This window comes from Grus americana, chromosome 3, assembly GCF_028858705.1.
Source record: "Grus americana isolate bGruAme1 chromosome 3, bGruAme1.mat, whole genome shotgun sequence".
NCBI lineage: Eukaryota > Metazoa > Chordata > Aves > Gruiformes > Gruidae > Grus > Grus americana.
In genome coordinates this window covers 125515014-125541216 of record NC_072854.1, presented here as the reverse complement: position 1 = coordinate 125541216, position 26203 = coordinate 125515014, and positions in this window count along the sequence as shown.

Below are 26203 nucleotides of genomic sequence, written 5' to 3'. Positions count from 1 at the left end.
ATTTTTTTGAATTATTTTCCTCGCTTCTTGATTGCACACCTTCCACAGAGGGTCACCTTTAGTTAAAGCTGCAGGAGTGCAGATGTTATTTCAGAGATCAGTTTGTCTTTCTGATAATAATGACATATTTTGGCCGTACGGTGCTCATTTCCACACATAAGTTGTTCTTGCTATTTCAGACCGTGCCTATTACAGTACAGATATTGACCTTGGCAAGACACAATTGACATATAGATAGAGGCTGGTTTGGTGGTGGGGTTTTGGTTTTTTTTTTTTGCACGTTTTTCAATAATCCAGTATAAATGCTAATTTATTTCTGTGGCAGCTTGCCTAAAAGCAATAGTTTCTTCTAAATAATCAGCGATAGTCGCTCATTGCCCGGTTACAGTGTTGTGATCACAGTTGATGGCAGTTTGCCTTGATTCAGCTCTTACCAATAATTTGCAGAGATTAAAAGGGTCTTGGAAATGGAGGCTTAAAGAATTGCTTTCTAAAGACGTTGTTAGATTGAAAAAGGAACCTGGGGTTTCCAGTGCACTCTAAAATCATTTCCACATAAACCCCAGATTTAGTAGTTTTAAGTGTCGCTAAATGGCCTGTTCACGGGGAAAGAAAGATATTTATGTGGCACAAAGAGATCTCTGCTCCTGCTGCTGCCGTCGGCCTCGCTGCCGGCGCCCGGGTGGGCGCGCGTCTCCCTTTCCAGGGGGAAGCAAGCGCTCAAAAAGGACGCGTGGGCAGGAATTAACGGCCGGGGTGCTTCCTCAGGGGCAGGGGCCGCTTGCCGGCAGAACGCCGTGCCACCGGAGGGGACACGGCCGCTGCAGGAGGCTTTGTCGCAGATTCGGGGGGGGGTTGCTTGTACTAAAGTATGGGGGGCGTTATTCTCGCTGCACCTGACGTCTAGGCACCCTCGGGGCTCCTTGCGCGCTGCCTCTCTTTACACCATGACACTTTCCACCAGACGGTGACCCTCTGGAGCATTTTTCCTTCTGACTGTAGGTTTTCCTTATACTACTTTTTGGGCAAAAAACCCCCCAAACGTATTTGGACTTGTCAAATCCTTCCCTGACAGTCCTGCTTGCTAGATGGATTTTTTTTTTTTCTTTTTTTTCCCTTGGGGCTTTTTTGCTGAGGAGCCTTTCTCGCCCCTTTTCCCAGCACCTGCGGCAGGCGGGGTGTCTGCAGCGCCTCACAGATGCTGCGTGTTGGGCTGAAATCGCCTCCCGAGCCCTCGCCTATCCCTCCCGCCACGCTGCTCCCGGGAGGCACGGCCTTGCCGAGCCAGGGCACGTCCGTCTGCGTGTCTGCACCATCCCCGTCCTCGCTGGGGGCTTGGGCCGTGCCATCCCATCGCCCGGGGTTCATCCCTCCCCTGCCCTCGATGCCCGGGCGCACGGACGCTGCGTTTGGGTGCCTTAAACCCCCCGGTGCTTGGCTCCCGTCACCCTTTGGAAGGCGACTGTCCCGGGGCGGGGGGGGGGGGGGCATTTACCACGCTGTTAATTTGGGAGGGTGGCTGAAAACACTAGCGGCCCTTTCGGATTCTCTTCCAAGCCACCGGAGAAGACGCTGAGCAGCACCAGCCCCCTCTAGAAACACCCTGCGGGTTGGCAGGAGGCGCGGCGATCGCCTGAGATCAGTCGCTGACCCCCTTAACGAGGGTTACGTGGGTTTCATCCGGCGCTGATTCTGCGTTCCCTGCATCCCTTGGGCCTGATACCAGCAGTTACCCCCGCGCAGCATGTTTTTCCCCCCGCTGAAGTAACGACGAGCCCGTTCACCCATTTTGCACACGAAGAGGCACCGACCCTGCTGCCGGCCCCCGGCTCTGGCGTTTCTCGCCGGCGGCTCGTGCCCTGCCGTGGAGCTGGCAGCCCGCGGGGGTGAGTCACGGCAGGCAGCTGCTTGCAGCTCGCACAGATGCGGGCGGTTATTAGGAGCCTTGATTGACTCCTGCGTGGAGTTTATTAAGGCCCGTGGGGAGGGGAGGTGCTCCCTGGGAGCTGCCGTGGGCTCTGCCTCCCTGCTGTGGGGCACGGGTGGCAGCTCCTGCGGCCGTGGGAGTACGAGCTGTTTCCTTCCCGCCTCTGGAAGGGGATGTTTCCACCTGCAGAGATCCCAGGTAAATGTCTCGTGTCCTCAGATCTGGCCAGGGAAAAGTTTCTGGTGGGAAAAACGCGGCGGTGATGTGAACAGAGCTGTCTCCTGTGGGGCTCTCAGGTGTGGGGAGCGTTATTCCTCCCGGTTAAGTGAAATACCCAAGAGCTCCTTTTAATGTTTTTCTAATTATTGACGTAGTAGAAAATATTCCGGCGCTGTGTGACAGCGGCACCTCGCCCAGCTTTTCCTCAAATACCAGAAGGTAAATATTTATTTGGCACGGCAGCCTTTTCTGCGAGGTTCGCTGAACCCTGCACCGCGTCTGGCTAGCAGCGGGCTTGTGCCTCTGCGGGCTCCTTTGTGCTGTGCTGCAGCCTCCCGGCCAACTTCCCCCTCTCTCTTTGTTGATATAGTGGTCTTTTATTCTGTATTGTTTTCCCTTCCTTTTTAATTAGCAGCGTTGAATAACGAGGCTGGCTTTCCTCGTCGCCGCGCCGCGTGGGGCGCGATGATTTCCCTGCGAGGGAACGCAGGTAAAATCCGGGCTCCTGGGTTGCTGCCCGGGGTGTTTTGTGTCGCTGTTTAAAATTTCCTCCTGTGGAAGGGGGGCCCTTTCCCACGGGACGTGTCTCTTTGCCTGCCCACGCGTGGTGCCTGGGCTGCGGGCGGAGGGGTTATCAAACGTCTCCGTGGCCCCTGGCAGCTTGCTTGGATGTGTGCACGGGGTGCCGGGGCTCTGTTACGCTTCTGGGGTGAACTTTAATGATGCCGCCTCTGTCGTCCAGGAGAGATCTTTCCGCTGATGTGGAGGTTACCCAGATCCACGTGGCTTCTCCCCCCTGCTAAAGAAGGCTCTGTGTTTCCCCCAAGCCCCCTTACTTAAGGATTTCACTAATTTTTTTGTCTCCCTGTATGCATTCTCTCCTGCGCCTGGGTCAGAGAGCTGAGCTCTTTGTCAGGTCTGACATCGTTGCTGGTTTGTGAAACTGCCCCCCGCTTTGTCCCGGTGTTTGCCGTCGCTGCTGAGCCCTGGTCTGCAGGAGGGTGTCGGGGTGCTGGGTGTTGCCCTCCCCTCGGGAGGGGAAACCCCTCTGGGGTGCAGCAAGACCCTCGGCCACGGGTCCGCGTGCGTGGCCAGGAGTGCCTGTTGCAAACGGTTGATTTGGCAAACCGTACGAAATGTTGCGTGTTAACGGGGAGGGTTAGGGGCTCAAAGCTGCCCGTACCCAGCCTGGATGGTAGGCTGAGAAGTTAGAGGGTCTTCAGACAGAGTGCTGGCTCTAGGCAAAGCCCCAGGTAGGCATTTAGCAACACATGGGTGATCTTTGCAAAGGGGGGAAAAAAAAAAAGGATGAAAAAACCTCTCTACTCATTTGATGACATCTCCTGATTTCTTTTGTTGGCATCCTTATGTCAGCGCGTGGTCAAGGTGACTCTTTGGGTTAGATTTAGGTACTGCGTGAGGAAATCACAAAGTAGAGAGACTTCCTGATGGATCCTCTCCGTTACCTTTGAAGTCAGAATAATATTCCCCGTACAATTAGAAGTAACCATAGTTACTCAGAGCCCTGGCTCCGGGAGGCTGAGCAGAGCAAGGTGGCAAGCAGAGGGGGAGAAAACCTCGATGGACGAGGCTGAGCCTGGGTGGGAGAGTTTTGGAGGAAGAGTTTCCGTGCAAGCCCTGCGGAGTCGGAGCGTGTCTGGTGAGCGGCGTGGGCACGAGAAGCGGCAAGGGGCAATGGGTCGTTTCCCAGAGATGTGGAGAGTGAAGGAAGGTGGTCTGCGGGGCTCCCACGCAGTAGAGCGGTACCCCCGGGGCAGCTTTGGGCTTGCTCCCCTGTCGTGACAGAGCTTTCTCGCCGGGATAGACCCGTGGGAGCCGTGGTGTGGCAGCCAGTTCTGCCGCTGGATCGCCTCAAGCCAGGGTGCCTGGGTTAGCGCGTGGCACCCCGGCATCCCCGCCGGCTTCTCCGGCTCGGCTCTCCCTGGTTGCTGTGCGTAGGGCCCTGGGGTCGCTGGCATCGGGCGAGGACCGGCGGTGATGCTCCCTGCCATGGGAGGACTGGAGCGTGCAGGATAAACCAGCAAATATTCGTAAGAAAGCAGAAGGGGATGATGGAGCCACCAGAAAGACAGTCTTCTAGAGAAGAAATCACGTCTGAACTTTGTCTTTCAATTAAATGACAAAATGCTCACGCCGAGGTGCATGTAAGGTGACCGGCGGGATTGGCTACCAGGAATCAAGAAGCAACACTGGAAATTAATTAATTGAACTGAGCTTGGGTCCGAACGCTGTCACACGGCCTGGGCAGAGCTGGGGTGGCTGGTGGTGGGGTGCGAGGGGTCTGTGGCCAGAGAGGGGGTCTCTGCCCTGGTCACCTCACTTCTCTGCCCTTTGGTGCAGAGGGAGGTTTCCCGTTAGGCTATCCTGTGCCTGCTCGGGGGTGTCCAGGCTGTCCGACAGTTTGTGTGCTGTGAGCGGGGGTTTTGGACCTCATGAAGGACTGTAAACCCTCTTAAAAAAAAAAAAAAAATCAATGGGAGTCATGCTTTGAAATGGAATGTGGTTTCTGCAAGGGCATCGGGGGCTCCAGGCTGCAGTCTCACGCTGCCGGATCGATCTGTGCACCCAGAGGACCCGTGCACTCTGCAGTCGGGTACTGACCCGTGCCTGTCTGCATCTCCGGGTACCGAAATACCCTTATGAATCCCGCTGGGGTGAAGCCAGCTCTGGTTGGAGCACTGGGCAGCCGCGTTACCATCTCGCCGTCCCCTGCTGCGCTGCCCTGCCTGGCTCAGCCAGGATTAGTAGCCCGATGAACGCACCGCGCTGTTCCCTGCCCACGGGCCAGCCTCTTGCACAGCCACGTGGCCCCTCTTTGAATCGGATTCGTACATCCCGTGAGTCCGTGGCTTAGCATCTTGTGGCTCAACGTGTGTGAAAGGCGGTGGCACGGCCTGGTTGGAGGCGATGGGAGTCCAGGAGAGCAGAGCGGTGCAGCGAGCAGCCCGAGCTGCCACAGGTCAGGACCGCCGCGAGGGGCTGGTTAAACCGTCGACGAATGATGTGAACCTGGGGTACACTAGCTCTGCGCTCACGTGGGCAGGCGGCGGTGAAAGGCATCTCCCAGATCGCCTCCAGAGACATCCCCGTGGCTGCAGCCACCTTTGCCTAGATCCCAGGTTTGGGGGCTGCAGGGGGTGAGCGCCCCGCTGATGCCTTCCCGGCGCCGGGAGGGGGAGGAGGAGGCTGCCGCATCCCCAGGAGCTGCGTTCACAGGCTGAGCTCTGCGGCATGTGGTACCCTGATGACTGAGGAACATAACCGAGCTATTATTTCGGTGCTCTCACCTGCACGAGGCAGCACTTTGGGGAGGGGAAAAAAACCCAACCTGCAAACGTCACGTTTTTGAAGCGCTGAAATGTGCCACTGACGGGGCTGGCACGTTAAAACAGCGGAGGCAAAGGAAAGAGAAGTTTGATGCTTCAACAAAGCATCCCAGCAGATGTTTAAGAGGTGCTGGCCTCTTCCAGATCGTGTTAATAAAAGATTTCATTAGGTTAAAAAAAAAGAGAAAACTTAAGTTAAGGACCTTTTCTTCTCAGCCCTGTGTTTTCTCATCCTCAAGGCTATCCTCTTTTTTCATACCCCGGGTTACTGCTCCAGTTCATTGTTTTCTTCCCTTGCTGCCGCGCGTGCTGTGCAGGCTCTGACCCGCGCGTGTCACAGGTTTCCTGGTGGTGCTTGTCACCATGGAGTTGCAGTCTGCAAAGTGATAGTGGCATTAAAAAAAAAAATAAAAAAAAAAGACGTAAAAAGCAGCATTGCCTTCCATAGCCAGCAAAGCCGAGGAGATGGCAGCGATGGCACCGCTGCCTGGGATGCTCTGGGGACGGGTGCCTGGCAGAGTGGCTTCATTGCTCTGTTTACTCTTTCCCGCAGGTTGATGGGGAAGAGGGGGGAGCCGTGGGTGCCCGGGCACCGCGTGTGAGAGGAGCCATGGACACATGTAAGTTCCCCCCTTTGTTTTTTGGTTGTTTTTTTTTTTTTTCCTCCAGCAGGAGCCTGCTCTGCTCCCGAGCCCTTTGCCCGCTCAGGGTGGGAACTCTGCCTGAGCCCCAGGGTCACTTATTTTTAGGGTGGGAACCGTGGCTGGGCTGCTCCATCGTGCCCCACGGGCTGGAGGGCTGGTCCGGAGCCCGCAGCGGCAGGCGAGGTGTCCCGGGCTGGGCTCCGGGTACGGGCAAGGACCTCCCCGGTGCCTGCGGGTGCTGGGCACGTCCGCTCGAGAGGCGTGGGGCTGAGTGTCTTCTCGGGGGGCTGCTTGGGGTTTTATTCCTCCCAAGAGCCAATTCTGAGATTTAATTTTTTTAATTGGCATTGCACGTCTAGTGTAAGGCACTAGGTTTGACCCAGGTCTAAACCCCCCGTCTGTGCTGGTCCGTGGAGAAGCTGGTAACCCTGCGTGCTGGTGTGGTCCTCTTCCATCCGTGGGGCGGGACTGCTGCCCGCGTGGGGCTCCTGAAGGCTTCAGGTCTGCGGACAAAAAACGGCTGTGTCGCCGCATCTGCCCCGTGCGAGGTGCGACCGGTGTCGAGAGGAAGGAAGCTGGCTGATGTCCGCTGTCACCGCTGTGCTTGCTAAAAATACGGAACCGAAGCGTCCCGATGGCAGGAGGGGAAAGGTAGGACTGGCCTTGCCTCTCTGGAAAGCAGCGGGGTTTGGGGCTGTGCAAACCAGCCCTGGGACCCGCCGGGGCAGAGCCTGCGGTGGTGTAGGGAGATGGCGCGAGCTTCCCCTGCGCGGCTCCTCGGGGGAAGGCGGCCACCGCAAAGGTGGGACGTGATGGGTGATTCCTCCCTCGTCTGATTCCAGCTGAGCGTACGGCTAAGGGATGGCGGTTTGGGGCCCTGTTGTGCGGTCCCTGGCGCACGAAACCCCCAACGACATCCCCTTGCGCAGCGAGCACGCGCTGGTGTGGAGGTCCTGGCGCTTGAATATTTATAGCACCTTTGCTACGTTCGTTCTAGCATTAAACTGCTAATTAATTATGACATTTGTACTCCTTCATTTTTTTTCCCACTGTGAATCTGCAGAACCTGGCAGGCAGTTAATTAGCTCTCTCTATGCAAAGGATACTAAGAAAAAATAATTGCTTGAGGAATCATCATCGCGTTCTTTCAGAAAGGTCTTACCTATGAGCTGGCTTAAAGCTTGCTAGATTTGCACTTTGAAAGATGCCTCTGTCAAAGGCCAATCCTTTGGAAGAGAGATTTGAAGGAAAAGGTTATCTCGGAGATGCGGCTCAGTGGGTGTTATTTAGTGCTTGTAAGTCCAAGGGAAATCAATTATCTAAACAGCTCCCATTCTGCAATGGATTTCTTTATTCTTTTTTTAAATATGTACTCATCTTTGTCTTCGTATTGATGTGTACAGCCAGCAAACCTGAGATTGCGGGAAGAAATCTGTCCTCCTCTGAGCTTCTTGCAGCTATTGCCTGGGCAAGGGTGAGGGTCTTCCCCCAGCGGGGTTTTTTTTGGTTTTTTAAAACCAGATTTAAAAAAAAAAAAAAAAAGAGCTGTGGGGGAGTGGTGCTTACAAGCAGCCCCTGGTTTCACACACCCATCATCTCCCCCCAGCTGCATCCTGACCTGACGATCACACAAACCTGTCTAAGCCCCTCGAGGGGTTCGGTGACGTGGCCAAACGTGCTTGTGGGCTGACGATGGGTACGGCGTGGGCTGATGATGGGTACGGCGTGGGCTGCCTGGAGGGTTGCCCAGGCTTTTGGATCCTGCTGGTTTTGGGGGATGTTTTCCTGCGGCAGGTCCCTCGGAGGGTTTGGCAGCGCATGGGGGGTCTCCCAGCCGGAGCAGGACCCCGGGGCAGCTGCTCCTCCGTTTCTCCTGTCTTTGCTGCTGTCTAACGCAGGTTTTTTACAGCCCTGCCGGCAGGCTGGGTATTGCTCTTTGTATTTTCTGGCTTCTCCTATAACGAGAACAGGTCCGTGACCGCTGCGGGCTCCTTAGGATAAGGAGCAGGTTTTTATTTTGGGGCGACAAAGGCAACCAGGAAAACAGAATAATGAAAATGGTATTTGTGACTACAGGGATAAACAGGCATTTTCTTAAACAGATTGAAACCTACGGCGGGTATGCTTGCCCTCAGCACTCCCTTTGAGGAACTTGTTTTATGAGCAGATAGTTACATGTTGAGGTTACGGAGGGAGCATTACAGTAATGGAGTTGACATCTATATAATGGAGTTGACATTTTATTGAAAAGGAAAAAGAAAAAACCATAACAAACAGAGTTCCCCTCCCTCCCCCTTTCTTTATTTCCTTATTTTGCTGTCATCAATTGCAATAAGGCGCACAAACTTTGAACAGCCGTCGATGCTGGCAATTTAATAAAATTTCATACAACGGTAGGTGCTTCAGGAATGTTAGCGGGACTAATCAGTCCGCTGTAAACTTGAACTTTGCTGAGAAATCAAGGCAATAGCTTGTTCAACAGCAAATCATAACAATTTGAATCAATTCCTGGCAGCACACTCTTGTTATTAACTATTGCACACAGTCGTGGCTTCCAGTCTGTGTTAGATGCTTTTAGCAAGAATTTCAGGACAGGGACCTCTTCCTGGAGGACACCGCTTCGTTTCTAAACTACTTAATAGGTGGGCTTTGCTCTGTTGGGGCCGCTGCTGAGGTTCCGCATCGGGTTTGCGTTGAATTGGGCTGGGGCGTAAAGACAAATCTTTGCATGCAGATCCATTAGAGCAGGTTTAGGATAAGAGGGACAAACAAGCTCGTCCGGGCTTACAGCGATGAAAGAAGATGCCAGCTGGATTGCAAAAAAAAAAAAAAAAAAAAAAGGTAAGCAATGGAAATGCAAAAGCATCTTCAGGCTTTGAGCCCACGAGGGGTGTGATGAAGCATTGCTCAGACCTTGAGCCCAGAGTGTATTTTGGGATTCCCATATTAACAGCTGAGTAGGTGGCTACAGCCACGCCGTCACTAAATGGCTGTGAAACATGGGTGCTCCTCACCGCGGAGGTCTTCGTCTCTCTGGTTTGGGTGGTGGAAGTGATCTGCAGTTCTCCCTTCTGGTTGCATCCTCCTGGCCTTGACTTGTTCTGGGTGTAGCAAAAGGATCACTTGGGAAAAACAAAAGCTCTCTGCTCCTGAAACGCCTTTCAGAAGTAACTTTTGTTAATTAAAAAAAATACTACAAGTCCTTTGCTGGCTTCTGCTCTTCCCTGTGTACTGTAATTTAAGTAACACATCTCTTTTTTTTTTTTTTTCTTTCTTCTGATAACTTAGGTTACTACAGCCCATTGACATTTGTATTTCTAACGTAATAATCAAATGCTAAAATACAGAGATTACATTTGGATCAACACGTTCAGTTCTTAAACCCTGAAAGTAATTATCTTTTCTCATGTACAATGAAATGAAAATATTATTATATTAACCATGAGCAGCTCTATTGTCTGAATGTCGGCCGGTGCCACCGCTTGCTATGTCATCTGCTGCTTCCGTAGACTGAAACCTCACGAGTTTTCGCACAGTTGGAAACTTTTTGGGGAGCCGTGGGTGATCCTTGCTCAGGAACCACAAGGTAAGAGACGCGCAGCTCTTCCCGGCTGGTGATAATTGGCTCAAGTATAATGAAGTGTCCATGAAGTGATGAGGCTCTTCAGGACTTCGTAGCTGAGGTCTGGTTAACTCCATTCCTGACACCTAATTTACGGAAAACTTTTCAGAGCCGTGCAGTTGAACCGAGCCCCTCGAGACACCCCAGGGTGCCCAGAGTGAGACTTGATCTTAGCTGGGGCTGTTCTTGACCCGCTAAATTCAAAACCACAGTGCAGAGAAGCCATTAAACCTTTCAAGAGCTTCTTGCAAATTCACATAAAATGGAGAGAAGGCAATTAGTTGTGTGGCGAGGCTGGAGCCGTGCCTGTCTGCGCGGCGTTGCTGGCGTGACGATGCGAGGAGCAGCCCGCACGTCCCCGGTACGCCCGGCTGTCGCTCCAGCGTGAGCCCTGCGCTGCGGAGATCTTTCGTCTCGCTCGGGGCTGCGAGGAGCTGTTGTATTTCCACGTATTGATAGCGGTTTAGTTGCTGAGCCAAAGCCCATCGAAACGAGCAGAAAAACCTGTCGCTGGTGCTTGCTGGCCACTCGCGTGGGCGAGCGTTCAGCTTGCCTTAGCAATTGTAGCTGAAGCTCCTGCAAACCAGAGGCGCGGGACTGAGCTTAAACGAGCGTCTAAGTTCCGGCCGCGTGAGGCCTGGCCCTGCGGCGTGTTGCCGAGCGCTCTGCGCTGACAGCTTTCGTGCTGCTGGACGCCAAAGAGCCGACAGGCTCTGCTGTGCTTGCAAAGGATGCAAATACTGGCTTTCCCGCCGGATAAATAACACAAACGCTTTTCTTGCCAGAGAGGTCCCGTCCCCTGCGAGGTACGAGGGGGAGAAGAGGAGCTGTTTTCGCTTCTCTCAGTTGCAAGGTGATTACTCGCGTCCAGAGGTGAGGATCTGGGCTGGTTTCTCACACGCTTGCCCAGAGGTAAGTATTTCCAAACTGCGTGGGGATATTCTTTGGTTTTACGCTCCAGCACCTTTCGGCCAATGTGATTTTTACCACGTAGCTGTTGAAAACCGCAAGACTGGAAATCTCGTGAGGGTTTCACCCCAACAGTAACCTACGCTTGATATTCACAGTGGTACAATGCGCAGTCGGTTTTAAAACATGACCGTGATCCATAGAGACCTATCGCAAGGTTTCTGGAAGACTTCAAACATCACGTTTAATGTCCTAGAGCTGCGAAGTCAGAAATTCAGACCCTCCGCCAGCACGTTCCCACGGTGTCGTAAGAGGCAGGGATGAAGTCGTGAGTCCTTGCTGGCACCTCCTGATGCGCAGCAGCGGTTAGGTCCTGTCAAAGGGACCCTGTGTTAGCGCTTGCTGCTGCGGCGGCCGCTGTTCACGACTTGTCTTTGCCGTGGAGGGGGGGGACATACGCAGTGCCAAAAGATAGGAAGAAAACCAGCACAACCCAGCGGTGACCAGTCCGTCGGGGTCCGGCTGGTGTTTAGGATAGCATCCGGAAAGGCTGGTGCTAAGCAGGCTGTGCTGTTTGGGCAGCTCTCCTGCGCGCTCGGGCTAGAGCATCCTCGGCTGCAGCTGGACCCTCACGGCGAAGGTGGTGACAGCAGGACTGTACGTGTCGCGGGGGGCAAACGGCGCCGGGAGCAACACCCTGGCCAAAGCGGGGGGTTAGGTACCTTTTTATAGCCAGGCAAATGCCGCCTTCCCTATTCTCTGCCATTAGTGTGCAACTGAAATCCCTGAAAAACCACGGTCGCTTCTCTTGGGAGGGGCTCTCGGGTGAGGGTCACCATACCCTTGTCCCAAGGGCACTCCGAGTGCGGGCAGCTGGAGTCTGGACTTGCTGGGCAGCTGCAAAAGCTCCCACCCTGCTAGGAGCCGACAGTATTAACTGGTCATCTGCTTCAGAAACGAGGAAAAAAAGGGATTTGGCCCTTATACTTGCTAATTTAGAGCAAGGTCTTAACACTAGAGCAACGCATTTGGTTTGGCGCTGCATCCGCCAACTTAACTGCTGTCCAGCACGTCCCATAGCAGCCTGTATTTCCCAGCGTAAAATCGTGGTTAAATTCCTTTGTTTTCCCGGCAAATCCAGCTAAACACTTGGTCTTCAGCTGCTGCCCCTCCGTGTGCGGCGGGCAGGCAGGGGGTCAGCGCACGGTGCGATCCCGTGGTGGGTGCCGGGCAGCTGCCTGCCGGTTCTGCCCGCGCTTCCTGGGGTGAAGCGCGACTCTGGCGCTTGAGATGAGCAAGGGCCTTGAAGGAAGGGGGGGAAAACATCTTGCTGGAGCCCGAGCTGGCGAGTGCTGTCCGGCTCTCCGGGCATCTGGCTCTCCACTTGAGTCCCTGCGAAACAGGGATGTGATCAAGGCCCACCAAGTATACTTCAGAAAGCATTTGATGCAGGGAAATTGTGCGAGTTGATAAAGAAGTCGATAACGGTGTGTGTCTGAAGTGGAACTTAAGCTAACTGCTGAAAATACTTTGAAAAGCACTGACCACAATTAAGCACTTAATCAGGAGAGAGCTGCAATTTTCTGAGGCTCAAAGTACAAAAATCATGAAGCACAGATCCAGAGATATGAAGGAAAAATGTCTCTTTGGCAATTAAGATCCATTCTGCTCAAAGGCTGAAAATGGTATCGCTAAATTACTTTTGTTGCGCAGTTGATACACTGAATTATCTAACACGTAAACGATTGTGCCTCAAATGCCACTCAATGAGTAAAACAGCTTCTCCTGTTCAGCTGTTGCTCAGCGCATTGCCTTCTGATGGTATCTACTTTCCCTTCTTTAAAATAACATTTTAAATTGACTCTTTTTCCTCCTCCAGGAAATAAAGTGCTGGTTGGAAGGACCCGTGCGAGCATACCAAGGGTAAGAGGTTTTCCAGGAACTTTTCTGTCTGCGCGTAGATGCAGTGCCTACCTCGGAGCTGATGTGCAAAGCCCTGAGGAAGGTGTTGGTGGTCCCCCAGGAGAAAGCACCGGGGCACCTGCCCCGCTGTTTCTTCACACTTAACTGTTTGGGGGCTGGTTCATCCTCTGCACTTCACCCAACAGGCGGATGGGGTTGCCTCTCTCCCCCCTCTGTTAGGTCTACATCCATGCAACACAATGGCCAATGCAATTCTCCAGGCCAGCGACGTGGGTGGGTGAAGAAGCCAAATCCCCGTCCATGCAGTGCTGAGAGGTTGGAGGGGAACCTTGGGTGGGTGCAGCCTCCTGACCCGCGGTCCTCTGCTGCGAGTGCAGGTAAAGGGGAGTGGCCGCTATTGCCCACCGCTGGAGCCCAGCAATCCTTGAACACCCCCCCCCAGATCACCCCAGATCACACAGTGAAGGAAGGGGAGCCTGCACGATGGAGATGTGCACGACGTCTCCCAGGCTGTGGGTTTGGAAAGGCTGGACTGCTCTGGCATGTGAGGGGTTTGACTTGCTGCATGGAGAGCTAACGTGTTTGTCTTGCAGGAGTCTGCCAGTGGCCTGCTAGGAGAGGTCCTGGCCTCTGCAGGTTGCTCCAGTCAAAGTCCCAGGCTCGACTTCACGTTTGGGGAGCCTCTTTGGAAGGCAGAGCCAATGCTAGGAGGAAGATGCTATCCAAAGTACTCCACAACCGTGCTGCTAGCAGGTGTCAGCAGGAGGAGCCCACAAACACACCTTGGCAGGAATTGGAGAGAAGATAAAGTCACGCTGCTCCAGATCTGATGGCAGACACCATGGTTTGCTGCCCAACAAGAGAGGATGACATGATGCCTTCAAGTGGCACCAGAGTGCTGTCACAGGTAAGTCCATCACGCTCGTGTGTCACGGTGGTGGAGGAAAGCATCAGCGAGTGCACTGTGCTAGCGTCGGAGACGTGGTAAGCGCTGCCACTGGTCACAGGAGAACTGGCTTGAAGGGACACCGTGCTAGGATGGCCTGTGCGTGTCTGTCCTCTCCCTCGAGTCACAGCCGTGGCTGAAATCTGCTAATGATGGGTGCACGGGGAAAAACGGCTCTGCTAAAACCGGGGACGGGTGCCCCTCACCCCCAGGTCCCACAGTTGGAAGGACCTTGTGAGGACAGCTTTGGCAGAGCCTCTGCTTCGCAGCACACGTGCCAGCTGGCCATCCAGGTGGTGGGCGTCACAAGTCACGCTGGGGACCCGGGGAGCTGGCTGCAGGGCACCGGTCAGGAGTGGTGCACAGGATTGCCGCGAAGGCGCTTCTCTCCGCTCTGATTATTTTTCCCCTCCCAGCGGAGCTGTCGCAATGACTGAATCGTTGCGGATCCAGCTCCGTCGTGTGAACGTCTCCGCTCTTATCCTTTGTAACCCCAACGTGTTGATAGCAGATCGGCCATAAGTACCACTGGAAGTACCTTGCGCTGCAACTGCTGCTATTTCCACTTATTTTACACTTGATTATAGACGATGATATAGAGTTTTATTGTTGATTTTTTTTTTTTTACATCTGTGACTTGTCAGATCTCCTTGTTACATCTCCAAGTGCCAATAAATGTGAAGCCTATATCCATCAGTCACTTCTCGTAGCTTGTCTTCCTTCGAGAGCCTGATTCAGTGTCTCCTGAAGTCAATGTGAGTCTTTGCGTTGATTCCAGTGGATGTCAAGTCAAGCTCTTCTTTAGACTGAGATGGCAGGCACTGTCTTTGAATCGGCTTTGAGTGCCGTACGCGTAGTACGATGGGACCCTTATTCATCTTGGGGCTCCTAAGAGCAATTTTAACAATGATGGGGAAAATCATCCTAAATAAATGCAGATGAAACCCTTGTATCGCACCACATCTTATATTTTGGGTTTGGAGGGGCATAGACAAAAGTAGAATTACTATAACTACAAGTTGCTGCTCTGAGAGCTGCGTAGAGCGTGTGCCCTCGTGTATTTTTGCGTAGGCGATTTAGGAGGCGGGAGAAGACTCAAGTGGTGTGTATTATTTGGTAAAGACTGATAAGGTTGATAAACAGTGTGGCAAACTAGTGATATGTATTTTTAGTTAGTCCGTTCCGGTGTTCGTTTCCAAAGCTTCACAAAGCAGCGCGGTGTTACGCTAGCTAGAGGAGTTAAGGGTAGCTTTTGTCCTCTGATGACTAACATGCTGCAGCCAGATGGAATGGTATAAATCTCTTCTTACACACAACGAAGCCAAAACAAATATTATGCGGTGATTAAGTGGCAACCCAAACAGAAGCAGGCGTCCTGTGGGCTGAAACAGGAAATCTTGGGTTACAAACCTCAAGATATGTTAATTTAATTTGATTATATATTTGATGGCTATCTGAAGTGGCCCATGAATAATTGATGAAAACTAGAAAAGCTGTTGTTTGCCTTTAAAATCAAGCCGAAGAAAGTAGAAAGTGAATATTTAGGAACATAATTACTGTTTGCGTGGATCGTGTGAGAGGTCCCTACAGCCGTCCCTGGCAGTGACCGGGAGCCGATGGAAGAGCATGCGTGGGATCTCCCCCAGCCTGGCTCCATCAATGGTTTATCACAAAGTAAGGAAGGATACGTGCGCTCAGTCCGGCCGAGTTCTGTAAACACCTGACTCCCTCCCCCAGCCTGCAGACGCATCCCCCAGCGTAACTCGTGAAGCCCCAGTACCCCTGTTTCGGCAGGGAGCACGGACCGCTGGCCAGATGCTCCGCGCCCTCGTGTACGCTGTAAGCAGCCAAGCTGAGGAGAGACGACAGCTTCGACGTCTGCGGCGCTACCTGCCAGGCAGCCACGGAGGGCCGCATCCTGCCGGAACACTGGTGAGTGAGCGCTTGCATCCTGTCCGGCAAACCCAGACCAGTCGTTCAGTGTGAACGAAACGCACGTGGAGTTGGTTAGCCCCCTCCACTGTTATTTCTTGAAGGGCGGGGGGGGGGAACTGTTTTGTTCGTGTTTCTGGCCAGGATTTCTGTGTGCTGTTCTCCTCCGCAGTGGGATTGACACACAAGATGTTTCTTGTGAAGGAGTGGGATGTTTTTCCTGATTTTTTTTTTTTTAATTTGTTCCACAGGCTTGGAGAATAATGTTTTGAAGATGGATATGGGCGAGGGGGGTAAGCGTACACAGGTAACCTTTATCCTGAGAAGGATGCTGATCCTGTTCTGATGCCACGGTCGGGTCAGGGCAGTGACAGCCAAGAAGCCCGCTCTTGAGGGTGAACCCAAGCCCTGCAGCTCCTCTTTGGCTGAGGTGGAAGAGGAACCTCCCAAAACCCAGGTAGGTGCCGCTTTCTGCATTTACCTGATGCAGCCAGAGCGTGAGCGCAGGGTGATGTTGGGGCTAAACTGCTTCTCATGCATTGCATAGCCAAGTGTCTCTTCAGATGCAATGACCTAAATGTCATTAGTGGTGCTCCTGAAAGCCAGGTCCTCAACATCTCCAAAACCTTTGTTTCAAATATATGCAAAGATTTGTTTGCTTTGGTTTCTGAGTTATATTGATTCTATTAATATCTCGCGTGAAACACACCCAGATAATGATCTTGTGAGCGAGACCTGCGATGGTGGAGCTGCTTTCACCTGATGAACCGTTCTTAGTCTGAGCCGGTCCCAGACCCCAACCGGCACCTCCACCGCGTGCCGCCAGCCCTGCGTCCCAGGTGGCTGTCACCTCCATCGCCGGCACAAAGCTGGCCCCTGGCCCGGCACGTTCCCCTGTCTCGTGAAGGATGTTCGGCAACTAATGAGTCCTGACTGGTGCAGGCAGCGAACACGATTTAAGGGTAAGAAGGCGGTAGATCGAACCCGATGGAAAGCTGGAGACGTGACAAGGGTCAGATGTCAGCACTTTACCTGAAGAACTGAAGAAAGTGCGGCGTATTTTTTCTCGCAGCGAAACTGCATAGCTCGGCTCAGAGCAGACGGCGCGACCGAAGGCTACGCGTCCTTACTTACCGAGGAGAGGGCTGAAATGAAAGGGGTTACCTGGCAGTGACTCCTTCCTATTGTAGGAGGTAGTAAACAAGACAAAGGTAGAATAGGGAAGATGGGTAAATAGTCATTCTTAAAATAAAATAAACATCAAACTTTTATTTGTCTGGGCCTTTGAAGGAGCACAATAACCACAGGCGCGTGGGGAGGGCAGAAAGCATTATTTACTCCAGGAAGCGATCATGAATTATACAGAAAGTTGTCCAGGAGCTCCTCCGGAGCCGTGACCTGTGGTGATTTGTGAAGAAGAGAGCACGTTCGCAGCGGTTTGCTCTCGGCTGAAGCAAGCGTTCCACCCCACGGGCTCTGATGGAGAGACGCTGGTTTCCACCAGCCGGAGATCTGACCTCACTAGTAACTGAGAGGTAAAAGCAAGTAGATGGAGAACAAAAGCCTGTCTTTAGCATACTTTAAAGTCCTTAACCCAGATACGAAGCATAGCTATAAATGAAAAGGCAGCCCTAGAATTTTAGTTTACGCCAAACAAAATTGATTGGTTAGGGAAAAGCAGTCTTATCTTGTTTACTGCCAAGCCTCAGCTTTACATTTGAGCTTTGAGGGGAATAAAGTTTAACAGTGATTACTTGGAGGTTCCTATCTGAACGCTTGCACAATGGTTCTAGCCGGGTGGGAAGCCTAGACTAATTCAGGGGTTTTATGACAGCGGTAGAAAACAGATGATACGTTAGGCCAGATGGCTTAAAACATGCCGCTGAGTTGATTTATTCCTTTACAGATGCTGGGGTGTCCAGGACAAAAATATTTTCCAAAGTCTTCCAAAGGCAAAAGCATTCTTTAATGAGGTTAATGAGCGTCTTCAGACTTTGGTGGGCTGGGGGTCAGCAGGAAATGGACCCACCCGTACCAGTACGGATAGGGTTTGTTCACACGGTTTTTGCTGAAGCAGTTTCCCAGAGCTGATACACCGATGCCATAACCCTTTCTTTCTTTAAATCCCTTCTGAAAACTTCTGCTCACACTGAAGACAATAAGGTCATGACTTTGTGATCATGTGTACCAGCTGGCAATCGCTAATTTGCTACTAATTTGTTCCGGAGTGAGTTGGCTGCGGTTTAACAATCAGGTTGTTATTTGCAGGTTGCAAACACAAAAGTACTTGGCTCAACAAGTATGGAGAAGAAGAAGAAAATAATCCTGCGTGTCCTGGACTGCACAAAGGCAAAATTACTTTCAACATTACCATTCCTCTGTTGTTTTAGATTAATTTTATAATCCAACTATCCTCACTGATTTATTTTTCCCAAGTGTTTATATTGGAGGGGGGCGCATAATTACTGCACGGGGGCAGTACCCAGCACAAAATGCACGAAGAGTGGTCGGCTGCCTGCTGGTACAGACTGGGTGACCGTGCCTCCTCCGCTTCTCCTCGCCTCCTCATCTTAATCAGCTCGATTGCTCTTTGTTGACTCTAGGCTGAGTTTTATTTCTGCCTCGCTTTGAAACACTTACCTCGAGAGCCAAAAATACAAAAAGCTGGGGATGTTTCAGTTGCTGTTTTGTCCATAATATGGAGTTTTAAGTGGCCTCGCTTGAGAGGGACAAATCAAGTAGTCTTCTGAAAAATGCAGCAAACAGCTGCTGTCCAAAGTCACCGTTAATGATAACATTGAATTCGCTTTTGTAGTGGATTTTCATCCAGCTGTTACCTAACTCTGAAAGGGACCATCAAAGGCAAGTTCCGTATTTATCCATTACTTCAAAAAGCATCCCGTAAGCCATGAGTGAGTTTTTCTTTTGACCTTTACAGCCTTTGTCTTTGGAAATCAGTGGTAAGAACTGCATGAACCTAATGTATTTCCACGCTATCTGAAATGCTGCTATGGCAGGAGTAAGTTAATGAGATGTCTAGCGCTGCCAGCACCGCTTTCCTTGCCTTTCTTAAACGCGTGTGTAAATTCACGCACCTCGCACATGTAGGCGCGTACAGATTCAGGTTGGTGGTGGTCGTGATGCTTGAGCGTGTGAAGGCAGCACCAGTGGGACAGGATCTGTGAGGGTGGGATGGACGGCAGCGAATACACACCACCGTTTTCCCCGTTCTCAGGCGTTTGGTGGGTTTGAGGGTGTCCTTTCCCACCCCTTGCCTGGAACGGTGTGCTTGGCTCTCCGGGGGCTTCAGGCTACTGCTGGTGATGTGAGCTTGAGCATGGCGATGCAGGGAGAGGTGACAGTGCCAGCCAGGGTCCTCTTGCCGCTGGCTGTTACATACACCCGGGAGATGGGTTGAGGGAAGGAGGAGATCCCAGCTCTGCAAAACTTGGGCTGGTTTCTGGCAGAGCCAGGGTTTCCCTCAAACATCTCTAACAGTTTACTGGAAGATGCTGAAGACGTTACTGGCATGCAAGTGAAAGCAGTGTGCAAGAGGAGAAGGGCTGGTGCGATATTCCCTTATCTGGGCTCTGTGGCAACCCCTAAAATCACCAGCAATCCCCTTTTCTTCCTCACCTATCACCATGGTACTTGAGCGTGAAAGTGATGGGTCTGCCACGCAGCCGCTGCCTTTCTCCACCTGGGAGGCAGCGGCGTGGGAATTCCAAAAATCTTTGGATATACCTGGTGCACGCTGAGCTCTGCGAACGGCTCGGCAAAGGCAAAGTCTCATCTCGCTTCTAGGGATAAGTAAGGTCCGGTTAGGAGTCACTTGTATATAAATGGGTCTTCTAGAATTGCTCCATGGGCTGTGATTTACCCCCAGTTCAGGCAAGGGGGCCACGATATACACGTAACTAGGCTCTCACGGCTGGCTGGTGCGAACGTACCTGGGAAAAAACCTCAAGGGTTGCGTTGCTGCAGCTTTGCCTGAAAGTACAGGTTTTGGGATGATTCCTGCCATGCTTTCTGAACTGACACGTTTCTGCTGGTTCACAGGTTGTGGAAGGAGAGCTGCACCACGGGCTGGATTTTCTCAACCACTGGGGCGATTATGGAAGCAGAAACGGAAAGGGAAGGAAGAAGAATGAGCAAACGCCATGTTCACTGCAGGACACGAGCTTCCTTACCTGACGGGTGGGGGGAGCTGTCACTGCAGGTGGGGACCCACGCGCCCCGACACCACGGTTCTGTTGGGAGCGGGTCTGCTCTGTGCCCGGGCAGCAGCGAGGGGGCTTGGGTTTTGTTTTTAAAGAGCACATCTCTCCCGTTGTGTGCGTCGCAGGCGCCTCTTCTGTCCCACGCCGTTGCTATCGCATCCCCTCGTCGCGGTGTCCCCTGGCTCTGCGCTCCCCTGGGAGCAGCACCGTGCCCCTTTTTGGGCTGCTGAACACGGAGCAGGGCAGGTCGTAACCGCGCTGAAGAGGGTCAGGAAGGTGTCGTACCCTGCGAGGTATGGTGCCAAGTCCTCCTCCACGGTGTAGGGGAGGATGAAGGCTGGGCTGAGCCTTGGGTAGAGGATATGAGGGCTTTAAGGCCGTTTTTGTCAAAGGTACATTGAAGCTGAATCACTTGGGTAACAAATCATGGGGTTTAATCTCTTTTAGGAGTTGGTGACTTTCAGGGTTTTGTGGAATAACTTTAAAGGGAATATCTGAATAAGAAAATAGCTGGGAAGCTCCATGAAGGGAAGTTTTCCAGGATTCTGAGCAGCTTTGCTTGCAGTTTTTGTCTCACAGATAACTTTTTCCCTGAAATGGTGCTAAACCCCACAAATAGAGCAGATCTCTATGCAGAACCGAGGGACTCTGTTTTGCATTGTTGCACATTCACTTAAGGCAAGTTTCTCTGAGCTCTCAGATTTTTACGTCGTATTCTGGATGTTTTCTATTGATAGCACTGACGTGATTTCAAGGAGTTAAATCCCAAACATGTAAATGGAACTAGGGCCTATTATATGCACCCCACTTCCTCAAACTGCTCAAACCATATTTGTGTAAAACAATAAAATATGTTAAACATTAAAATGGAGATGTGATAATTCATGTTTTGAATTATTTTTGCCTGATATGTAAAACCTTTTTTAAAAGAAGTTATTGTCAGATTGGCACGTCAGTAATGCCCTGTGGCACCTCGAGGGCTACTGCACGTCGATGCTCATCTTTATCCACGGGACAGACTCGCAGAGCGCCGTGGAGCATGTCGTCAGCCTGGGAGCCTGGAGGAGGGGAAGGATGCTGCACCCAAGCTGTAACCCCCATTTCAGGCTTAAATATTTTGTTTTCCAACCAAATGCTTGTCCTTTGCACCTGAACCTGCTGGTCATTCAAATGTTTTGGAGGGGACCAACCTGTTCCAGCCATGGGGTATGGCCAGGGAGGGAGGAGGGGGGCTGCTGCCTGCAAGGGCCATGGAGGGGACCCGAAGGCAGGGGGGGGGGGTCCCTCCTGTCCAACCCCTGGGCCAGCTGGTGCAAGCAGCATGAAGAAACCTGGGGCAGTGAGCTGGCGTTGGAAGCTGCCTCCAAAGCCTGTTGTGTTGGGAAGTGGGGTGACAGGTAAGGTCCAAGCACCCAGGAGCGGCAGAAGAGCAAGTGTCCCCCCAGGTGAGTGATGGCTGCTGGGCCAGCTTGTCTGCGAAGCCGTAGCACTGGCTGTGCAAGGTGGGAGCAGCGCTGCGTGGGGAGGGAGTGTGGGTGGGTGCACCTCCCGTGGGTGGCTGGACAGTGAGGTCTTCACTGCGACGACCCCAGCCAGCGGGCACTATTGCATTTGTTTCTGGGTGCTCTTATATATGTGTGTATATACGTACATATAGAAAAATGAAGAGAGACAGAATCGTTGGCTCTTTGTATATAAAAGTATCATTAACTAATGATACCGTGCAAAGCCCAGCAAATTCATCATCATCGGATAGTGAATCTGCTGAATGAAAGTCTCGCTGGTTACTGAATTAAATGCACAATTTAGCAGTGCATCACCTGGTGAAGAAATAAGCACAGAATGGATAAGCCTGTGAAGAGAACCAGCTCTTTCTGGGGCTGGAAATGGGTTACCTCCTGGGGAAGAAATGGAGGTCTCTGGTTCGGAGAGTGCTGGTCGTGCTGCACCCCAGCGAATGGCAGACCAACCCTGGCAGTGCCCCAGCGGGGCTGCGGTATGGGGGTGAACAGTGCCAGGCCTTTATTCTCGGAGTTTACTTAAGTGTGAGGGCTGTATCTGTTTCTCCTGAAGCATTTCCTAATGGGGTCAACCTGAGGAGGTCACTCTAAGGAGGGGTGAGCACGCAACGCTGCTCTCAAGAATGAGAGTTGACGCTTTCTCAGAATTGAATTTTTTTTGTTACAAATGCGTCCTAACTTGCTTGCTATGAGCTTTAACCTGCTGCTCAGATAATTTCAAATGCCAGAAGTGGGGACAAAACCATAGCTCGGACTCTTGTTTTTGACACAAAATGTGAGTACTGACATTCTTTTAAAGCTTGTTGTGGTTAATACAATAAGCTGAATAGCACAGGGAGGAAAAAAGCTCAGCCGAGCATCCCTGCGCCCATTGCGCAGTGCAGTGGGCTATCTGCTGGGGGGGGGGAGGCTTGCTAAAGGCACAGCAAGTGGACCCAGGGGCTACTGTTTGTTTCTTTGGCCTTTCCCAAAGCACTTTAGAGTTGGATCATTCAAAAAAGGAAAGTTCTTAAGCACCTGCCCGCTGTGCTCAGATGCCTCACTACCTTCGAGCGTGCAAGCGGCGCATGCAAAAGCCGTAAGGCAGCTGCAGCCATCTCCATGGCTGCCAGCACTCTGACTTTATGCAAGGGTGAGAAGAGATGGAGCGCTGGGGGGAAACCGTACGTGTACTTGTCACGTCATCTTCGGTGCTCTGGAATGCTGTGATATCCTTGTTGGCTGGTTCGTTCTTCTGGTGTGGTTGATACTTGTAATTACATAAAACGGGTGAATGCTTTGTACCAAACCCTGCCTAGGACGTGGAGATGCACTGTTTGCCTAAAGGGTGAGTTCTTGGGTCTTGAGGGGGCTCCTTGACCCTGGGGCAGAAGGGGCAGCGGTACTGTGAGCGCGAGTAGCAGGAGCCCCTCCTTCTATGGTGTCTTGCCCCACACAAGGATTACGGGACGGGTGTTGTCACACCGTGGCCTCGCACCTTGAGCTCTGTGCTGTATTTCAAGGCGATGGCTTGGGCCCCATCGCAGTAGGCCTGAAGATGCTCCCCCAACAGCGGGGAGAGGCAGGGTGCTGGAGTGCTCCCGGTCCATCCATCCTGTCCGTGCCGCTGCGGTGGCACTGCGGGGGTGTGGGGTGTGGGGGCCTTCCCCCGGGGTGACGCTGTGAGCAGGCTCCGGGCGGCGATGGGGACCGCTGGGGGCGGCGATGGGGGTCGCGGGGGGGGGGCGGCCCCGACAGCGCGTCCCTTATCCGGCAGCGCCGCCCTGCGGCCGCCCACGGGACGGGGGGGGTGTCGGGGGCCGGTGCCCACCGCCTCGGCTCTCCCCGGTTCCCCCCTCCCCGGCCCCGGGGGAGCGCGGAGGGGTAGCGGACCGCCGCACCGTCCTCCGCCGGGCTGCGCGGGGCTCTGCTGCCTCCCTGCGGCCGCCGCCCGCCGGGCCCACACCGCGGGGCTGGGGGGGGGGGAGATAGCGTAAAATACATCCCTCCCGCTGCAGAAAGCAATAAACCCCGAAACTGTCTCCTTTTCGGGGAGATAGCGGCGGGCCGCCTGGCTGGGGGTGCTGGGGAAGGGCCGCGGGGGGGTGTTTGCAGGTGGGGGGATAACGGGAGGAGATGCCGAGGAGGGGAGAGCATCGCGCTCCTGGAGCCGCAAGTGCGCACCGGGCACGCCGCGGGGGGCGGCCCCCCCCCCCCCCATGTCCCTCTGCAGCCCTTCCCCACCGGCCCCTTAATAAACACCGCCGAGAATTGCCCTTATACTTTGTAAATATTGGATTAGCTTTTCATTGACCGGCTCTCTTGAAAAGACCCGAAAAATCCACACCGGTTCCAAACTAAGCCAAACAGTCAATAGGTGACGAAAGTAAGTTATTTCCAGGGCTTAACGGGGCTTCCAGCTCATTATCAGGTTATCTGAGGCGCCTAAATAGTTTCTTCCCTACAAGAGGGCGGAGGAAGGAGAAAAGGGGACAAAAATGGGGAAGAAAAAAAAAAAATAAGGAAAGGGAGAAGAACCCCAGGAACGGGGCGAAGAGGGGCCTGAAGGCCGGGCTCAGCTTCTCGCCCGCCCCGAGCAAGACCCGGTTGTGCCCCAAATCGCGATCCGTGGAGCGTGTCGCGATCCAAGCCCGACTGGCGACTCTCGAGGCTCACCGAGAGGGCGGGACACACGACGGCAGCGGCACAAACTGGGGGGCTGCTGCCAAAACTGCAGGCAGGAGGGGTGTCGGGGGGGGGCGAGGTGCCGGACCCCCAGGTGAAGCCTTGTCTCCGACACCGGAGCAGCTCCAGGGCACAGCTACGCCCCCGCGCAGCGCTGCGCATCCCCTCTGCTCTGCCGGGGGGCTGGAAATGCCAAGGATGGTTGGGTCGGGGGGGTTCCTTTTTTCCTTTTTTTCTTCTTTGCGTCTTTTCTTGTTTTCTGTTTCTTGTTTGTTTTATTTTTCTCTTCTTTTTCTCTTTTTCTCTTTTCCTTTTTTTGTTTTTCTTTTTCTCTTTTTATTTTCTCTTTCTCTTTCTTTTTCTCTTTTTTCTTTTTCTTTTTCTTTTTCTCTTTTTCTTTTTCTTTTTCTTTTTCTTTTTCTTTTTCTTTTTCTTTTTTCTTCTTTTTTCTTTTTTCTTTTTTCTTTTTCTTTTATCTTTTTTCTTTTTCATTTCTCTTTTTTCTTTTTCTTTTCTGATTTTTTTTTTTTTTTTAATTTTAGCCTTCCTTCCTCTCTCTCCCTCTGATGGCCTGCCTTCCAACAACGAGGAGCCAGGACAAGAAAGAGCCGTTTCTCCGGGGGAGAAGCGGGACGTGCCAGCCCGCCGCGCGGTACGGCCGGGCCGCGGAGGGAGGGAGGGAGGGAGGGAGGGAAGGAGGGAGGCTGCATAACATTACCGGCTGAATGCAGCCTTGTTCTGCTGCCTGCCGCAGCCTCCGCGCACTGCGGGCAGCGCGGGCAGCCGAGCTCCGCCGGCGGGCTGGAGGCGCAGGAGCGGGCATCGCCTCGTGTTTTACGGGGGAGATGCGCTCGGGTCTTTGGGGAGGGGGGGGGGGAAGTCTGATTTCCTGTGAAATGAGAGAGAAACTTGTCAGCGGGAACTGGGAGAAGAGGAGGGCCTCTGTTAGTCTTCAAAGAGAGAGGGAGAGAGAGGAGAGAAGGAGAGAAAGAGAGAGGGATTCTTTTTCCTTGTCGTCGTTTCCCCCCCCCCTTTTTTTTTTTCCAGAATAGATATAGCACGAATTTTTAATTCGTCTTTCTTTCACAGACAACAATGCTGGTTTTGAAAGCTGGGCACAATTTGGGTTTTGTGAGGGGTCCCCCGGCCCAGCTGGCCATATGGGATACAACATGTAGAACATGCCTAACAATGAGCACGAGTGACAGCCCTAACAAAACGCAAAGGACACTGCTCCCTGACTCCGAGATGGACTGCCTCCCATAAATGAATTGAATGGCCCTAAAAAGAAGAGGGGGGAGGCACAGGGAGGGGGCCCACCCCCTCCCAAAACTGTCTCTCCTTTTTTTCTCCCCTCTCCCCGGTCCGGCCCAGCCCTGGCTGCCTTTGCCTCCGTCTCTTTAATATGCACGCCTCTAACATGCTCACCTCCCTGCCTCCCCCATTGTGCTGTTTTGTGAAGTCTACTGTATATTGTGCAAAGATAGACTGCCCGGAGCTGGCCCGGCAGCATGGGAGATATAAGGCCACGGAGGTTAGGGCCACACAACTGGTTTTATAGACTTAGCAGAGCCTGGGGAAAAAAAAAAAAAGAAGAAGAAGAAAAAAGTGACAATTTTCCTGCTCTCCCGCTTCTGGCTCGCACGTTGGGCTGGAGAGAGGGAAACCTGCACATCTCCGTGTACCCCCGCAGCTGGGGCGCGGGTCTGAGACCCCTGCGGAGCCTCCCCGGGCTGAAAGCCGGCTCCCCCGCTTGCCCGGCTGGCTCTCTGCCGCTGAACCCGCCGGGGCTGCTCCGCCGGGGCGCAGGCAGGTTGCCGGCGCCGTCCCCGCCGCGAAGCCGAGCGGCTCCCGGTTTCTCGGGTGGTTTGGATAAGCGCTCACCCGGCGGGAGGGAGGAGGAACAAGAAAAGAGGGGGGGAAAAAAAAATAAAATAAAAAAAGGAAAAGGGAAAAAAAACAGCCGCAGCGCGGAGGCTGTGCCCGGGGCTTTGGGGCCGGCGGAGGCTGCGCCGGGGCGGAGAGGCGCGCAGGAGCACGGCGGAGCGGGCCGGTACCGATCATCTCTTGGCTGTGGGAGCTGAACTGAACCGGCTCGGCCCGGCCCTGCTCAGTCCCGGCGGGACCGGGCGGGCGCTGCACCGGCCCTATCACACCGGATAAGCCCATTTGATCTTTTTTTTTTTTTTTTTAAGCACCTTTAGCATCCTAAAATGGCAGGGCAGGGCGAGGGAGCGCACGGCTGCCTCGGCTGCGCCCAAACCCGCTCCGGGCTGGGGCTGCGCCTGCCCGAAACCGGCCGTAATTTCACCCGGGCCGGGCTCGGTCCC